We start from the raw sequence: 6,971 nt of genomic DNA, 5'->3' as shown, positions 1-6,971 counted from the left end.
TTTTTTCCCCCATGTACCTTAGGATAATTAGAATATGCAGCCCTGAATCCATAGAGGATGAATTCAATAAATTTAAGGAATTTCTACTATCCTCCGGGATTCAAATATTTTCAAGAAAACTGCATGAATAAAGCCAAGATAACCTTTCATAGAGACTAGTTACAGAAAAAGAAAACAATGAATAATATACATGGTTTGCCGTTTCATGATTCTTTTTAGATGTCATACCCCTTCAAAAAAGAAAAGAAAAAGAAAGAAAAAAAAAAAAGGATAGTGGGGTAGTGTTTAAACCTGATTGCTCTTAAAGAATTTTGTTAAGAAAAGATCTGTAAATTATACTATAGTATATAGTATTCCTCGTTCAGATGTAACTTGTTCTGTGTCGGCCAAACATCCGAATGCATTTTATTCAGAATAAACAACATAAGATAGCCGTCTCTCGCAGTCGTCATAATTAATAATACCTCAGCTTCCCAATGGTTTGGATTTAATCATAAACTCAGCTGGTCAGAGACGCGTAGAATAATCCATGTAAATGACTATTACCAAAAGAATACTAATGAACGTCTTTTAATTGCTTGTACCAAAGGTCAACATTTAAGTCTATCCTCTTTTTTGTGTTCAGTTGATCGACTATTAAACTCTTATTCGCAATGTGGCTTATATGGAATTATTAAGAAACTGATAGCCATTGATCCCGATCTCCTGTATATATACGATGTCCTTCGATGTAACTAATAGACTAAGGTACTAATTCCTATCAAGCCTTTTAATTTTTCCTTTCAAGGTTATAATAGATATTTTAAGATAGCATTCACAGCTTTTGTTTAGATTTGCTTTATCTTTTTTGTTTATCTTCACTGCCTGCTGTGCGTAAAATACAAATAAAATTAGTTTTTGCGCATCTTTTCCTTATCCAGAGAGTAAATGCTTTTTTTCCTTGCGTTTGGGCTTGGTAAATCAGTAGACTGCCTCTTAATATGAGAGTTGAAGCTAGTAAAACTCCTACATCTGTAAATGACCAACTATTCAGATACTTTTAGCTTTCAGAATGAACAGCAACGCCACTAATGTTATGATAAGTTTAAAACAGTTCTTAATATTACAATTGAATACATTATTTGAATAATTTTGATTCAAAACTGTAAAAAGGGGTTCCTTGGGTAAATTTATCAAAGTTTAGTTACCATATATGGAAGTCATCAATTGGATATTCAAGAACAATTAACATAAGGCCAGTCAATTATTATATTATTATATTCTTGAAGGTACTAAAGAACTGAAGGAATTTTAGTGTTATTTGTATTACACTAATTATGACTTATTTTAACAATTAATAATTCATACGTTTGAATATTTATAACTAACATTCAAATATTCCAAACTATTTCAAGTAATATCTTTGGCGACCTTTTCATATATGTTTAATATCTGTTTATATTCATTGCAGAGGTACACAGGAACTGGTGTTTTATCTCAGTTCGTGAATCTTCACGTTAACACTCCAACTGCGTTCATCTCAGGCTACAAGAGGGAGACACTCTCACGCTTATATGCCATATAAACCAGTAAATGTAAATAGTCTTCATATCCCAATAGTTACAAGTTTTCAATAAAATCAGCAAATTAGTAAGACCTACAAAACACACACACACATGTATATATATATATATATTTACATATATATATATATATATATATATATATATATATATATATATATATATATACATATATATATATATATATATATATATATATATATATATATATATATATATATATATATATATATTCATGAAATTCGTTCAAAGTACTAACATGATAAACGAATAATAAATATGCTATACAAAGTAGTGTCAAATCAAAGGAATGACACAACAAAGGATTGAAAAAAAATTCAAAATGAAAATAACACACATTTAGAATCTTTTAAGACTTTTTGCTACTAAAAATTCAACTGAAATATCAATGAGCTGCAAGTCCCATGGCAAAATATGTCTTCGATTTCATCATCATCCTCATCACCATTTACGTTATGATTTTTATTACATTACCCAAATTGCAAGTTAAGTGCAATACCCGAGGTACATTCTCTCAAAGAGACGGTTCCCTATCTTCGTAAGATGGTTGTAAGCCTTCTGTTCTCTTTGGATTTGTTAATTCGTGTATTTTATAAGTCAGTTCCCTACAATTAGATACACAACTTCTAAGTATACGGTAATATTCTTTCATGAACTATTGTATCATTATGCATATAACCAAGTTAAGTCTTTTAACAGCACCTCAAAAGCTCATGTGCCAAGCCTTCACATTCTTATTGTTTACCCTAAGGAGACTGTAAATGATCCATACAGTCTGGGTATTGTATTATTCCTCTTTTGTGTGAGAATATAGATCTACCTAGAACGAGTGTTTCCCTAAAATACTTATAAACTGGTTCAGCTTGCTCTGGAACTTTATTTGAGAGACCTTGAAATGCATTATAGATTTCCCCGGGTGTACAATTATAAAAACCCTATCAAAGATTTGATTTAGAAACCCCTTGGCATCAGAGAAGTTATGGAGATCTATCCAAAACTACAGGCTCAAGTAGCCGCAATATAGGTACATGAAAAGATAAAGCAAGGAGAACCTACTAACCGACACGAAGGGTGAAGACCCTAATGGCTCACTTCAAGGACTTGGAGTGATAGGAAAGGGGGGGGGGGTGTTGTATGCTGTAGCTATGGAAAGCAAGGGCATTTTAGCTATAACAGTACTCTTTCAGATTTAAAAGGGTGATACTCCTCCAGAGATAGAGGCCAATTAACTTATACCTTTGTAGAAAATATGACTTCTCCTTCTGTTGCAATCCCTATAGAGGGGGATCTTCGTAGTGATGAGAAGACTTCTTAAAGTATTCTTAGTATCTGGTGAGAAGGAACTATGGCTTCGACCTCCATAAAATCAGACTCATTCTAACAAGGTGAGAAGGAGCAAAGACAAATATCTTGATCTAAGGAACCCTGATGGGTCCAGTAGTGCTTCTCCCTTTTCTTATCCATAGAGATGTAAGGCATGGTATCAATAGGAGTTGAAATATTCATTCAAGTAATGATGTGAATTTTAGAGGCAGATGTGTGCACATTATAGTAAGTACCTGTGTTATAGTACACTCTAAATTCCAAAGGAAAGAGTGACACCAAAATTACTAAATATCTTTACTTCAAATTGTGCAATATATAATGAAATATATCAATATTTTCTAAAACATAAATAGCGTCATCATTATTATAAACCAAACTTCAACAAAGAGTTGTAAAAGAAGAAATCTATAATCCCGGGGGCTCCAATAGGGAAAGCAAAGTGTGTAAAAGAAAAATTATATCAGTAAATCAAATCAAGACAAATAGAAAAGCAGAATAGGTAACAGATACCATCTGAAATAATACATATAGAGTATAAACTTACTAAATAAAAATGCACTTTCACCAATTTTGAACTGCTGAATTTCCAACATTTCAATTTTATTATTAGGAAGATGATTTTACAACGTTTTGAAGACAGAATAAAAAATCTGTAATTTAAGCCCAATAAAAAAAAATAAAGGCTATCATAATTAACTGCATTGCTACGACATCATTGGGAGTTTAGCTTGAATGCAAAGGATGTACAATTAATTAATTGAACCACAGCGCCAGAGATTAGGATAAAGACCACTGATAGGAAATTTAATGGACGTTAAGTTTCTCCTCTGCAAGTTAAGATAAGATCCATATGCTGAAGAGCAGTTAAGAAAGCAATATGCAAACATTGGCAAAACAAAATAATTTCATTTTCACAATATACCAGTATTTGGAAAACTGAAAAAGAGGCCAACCAGATAGACTTCTGTAAAATTAATTTTCAATCAAGAATTACACCTCGAATATTAGAAGGAAATATTTGGTGAGGAATATAACATCTTTGACCTACCAATAATCCTATTTTGAGTTTCATTACAGAATAACTTTGTCCTCATTATACATTAATATTAGCTAAATCACTCTTGAATGGTTAGCTACAACAGGTCTACACTAAGAAGAATGATTTAAAGGAAAGGGGGTATTATAGACTGCATAAGAAACGTTTTTTGGGTGAGTTGGCCATGTCGTCCTGATGGAAGTTCCTATTAGTAGCTTCCTAAGGGATATATGTACTACAGTGATATTCCCATAGAATTTTACCTTTAGGTCCCCAGAATTCTAACTCCTGGCGTGAATATCCTTGAATTTCCTCTAAAGGATATCGCATAATAACAGAGGACGTATTTTTGACACTCCACAAAGCAATCTGCACCCCGAATAGCATTTACGTTTCGAGGGGGAAAGTGGCAGAATAGAAGGGTTGCCGTATCAAGGTTACCCTAGTTCCCATACTACTAGTGAGTATCACAACCGCGACATATCCAAGATGGCGGACATTCCTTGTAGCATTGAGCATGGTGCTACAGATACAGTACTTCGGGAGGGATACTGTGAAGATCTTTTCTTTTAGAAAAGAAGGGTGGGTCCATCAGGACGACATGGCCATCTCACCCAAAAATAGATATTCTGCTTCTCTCAAAATCCGTTTTTTGGGCTCAAGCCATGTTGTCCTAATGGAAGTATACCAGAGCATTAATGTATCTGTGGATTTTCATCAGTGCCTTAACCTTGGGGCAACATTTCTATGGTCATTTGAACTATTTGAGACAAATGACGTTACCGTTACCTGTCATCATCACTAATCAAAAACGGTGTTAGTGCTTCCTCCTCTAGACGGTAGAAAAGGGGCCTCAAGGTTAGCATGTATTGTATGAACAAACATAAGTATAGTCTGAATATACAAACAGTCTCATAGTTTGTATATATTGCCAAATCAATATCTATGTCCATTATATCCATTGTTTGCAATCATCCAATGATATGAAGAATACTTACATTAGTAAGTCAAACAACTCTGGCATCTTAAACATGCAATTGTCGGGTGAATTAGGACGCAATTACATTCTAATACACATTTATTTCTAATAAATGACTAAATGAATTAACAAGTAAAACGAATGTAGCATGATAACGTAATTATACATGTAACATATACCAAATTTATATATCCTTTTGAAAGGGAAGAAATGATGAGTGCCACTCTCAGATTGAAGAAAAGCTTATGATAAAATTTCGTTTCATAATTTATGTACCTGTTATATTCTATCAACACTGTGTACTATGTACACACGGCAGTAGTGCTATCTGTATAATTCCACACCTGAGATTTTGAACAGAGTTAGTGTCACCATGGTAAGACTCATTCAAAAGGAGGTCACACTAAAAGTGATGACCCCCTCTCCCTTTAATTGACAGTCCCAGTCAATTAACTGTTCCTCGTAGAATTAGACGACAGGTTTTAATACACTATCTGCTGCCACCACAATGCTTCAGTTCATGGACCTGCTTAGCATAGTGTTTGTGGAACACTCTGGTTGATTTCCATCCAGTATATGAGCGAAGCCGCTCAAAGTTCATATACTGAAAAAAGTTCAGTGATAAATCAATTTTTCTCGGATCATGACCTGCGGGAGTACTGTCAGGATCTGCTCTACGAATAAAGTAGGTGAGCTTCGCCCTCAGTTGTTTTAGGGATAACTTTGATCCAGAGGTTTCTCCTATAAAGAGCTGTCCTCCCCTGAAGTCTGAAGTCCTACGAAGATAGACCTTTAGACACTCTACAGAACATAAAGAGACATCGTCCTTCAGAGGGCAGATTCTCCAGGGAACCCACCTCTTAGTAGGTAGCTTGTTCTTAGCAAGAAAGGTTGGATCAGGAAAGAGATTCAGTTCTCCCACTTCTGTGAGCTGAATGTGGCCCTCATCTCTAGATAGGGCCACTATTTCACTAACTCTAGCCCCAGAGGCTATGGTGAACATAAAAATAACGTTTTGTGTTAGATCCTTGAGGGAACAGTCTTCATTGTTCACAGATGAGACATAATGTAGGACCTTGTCCAAAGACCATGAGATGGGCTTTGGTGGTAGTGCAGACCTAAGTCTTGCACATGCCTTTGGAATCTTATTAAAGATTTCATTTGCCAGATCCACTTAAAAGGCATATAGAAGAGGACTAGTCAAGGCTGACTTGCACGTAGTTATCGTGTTGGCCGCCAGGCCTTGATTATGAAGGGGGAAAAAGAAGGACAGACAGAAGTTCATTGAAATTTCTTTCGGACCTTTTGCTTTTACAAAAGCAACTCACTTTTTTCCAAGAAGACTCATATTGTGTTCTCGTTGACTTAGACCTGTATTCTTCTAAGAATTCTATATTGCCTTCTGAGATCCCAAATCTTCTCCTAACAGCTAGGGCAAGAAAATCATGAAATGAAGGGTTCGGGTTCTCTGTGATAAATCGAAGGCAATTAACTTCGGAACCTTCTGAGATAGTCCTGGGTTCAGAATTAGGGCCAGCCTCGGCTTCAGCTCCCTCCCTAAAGGGAACAGATTGCTCTTGGGCTACTTGAGAGCCAACAGAGCCACTCCTCCTAGGAAGGATCTTAGCATATTGAGGACCTACAGCAGGAGATCGGCTGTGATCTCCACTAGAGGATTCTCGTATGGGGCTACATATCAAGGTAATATCTTGAACACGCTCGAGATGAAGAGGTCGATCTGCAGCTCGGGACTTGTTCCCAACTGGGGAAGAATAGGTCTGCATCTCTGGACCATTCTAACTCTATCGGCTTTAGCCCGAGTAGAGCATCCACTGTCACATTGTGGATTGATTACACATGAACTGCTGATAGGTGTCATCCCTTTAGGTAAAGGGTGGTCCTATGTTCTCCGTGCTGGCTTTCTTAATCACCTTTCTAACTACCTCGTCTGGGAAGAGGTCTTTACCCCAGATGTTGGAAGATATTAGCTTCTTGGTTTCATGTTTAGGGAGATTCTCATTAAACTGTCGAATGGCGACATCCGCAT

The 6,971-nt window shown here is 35.8% G+C and overlaps 1 pseudogene; it reads right to left on the bottom strand.

Annotated features, from left to right (window-relative positions):
* LOC137617966 (uncharacterized) overlaps nt 1-6,708 on the bottom strand; it is a 47,794-nt pseudogene extending 41,086 nt beyond the window's left edge.
* Nucleotides 6,709-6,971: the final 263 nt, after the last annotated feature.

This window comes from Palaemon carinicauda, chromosome 2 (genome assembly GCF_036898095.1).
Source record: "Palaemon carinicauda isolate YSFRI2023 chromosome 2, ASM3689809v2, whole genome shotgun sequence".
Classification (NCBI taxonomy): domain Eukaryota; kingdom Metazoa; phylum Arthropoda; class Malacostraca; order Decapoda; family Palaemonidae; genus Palaemon; species Palaemon carinicauda.
The sequence above is the reverse complement of the archived record's forward strand: the minus strand, read 5'-3'. Positions and strand labels throughout refer to the sequence as shown.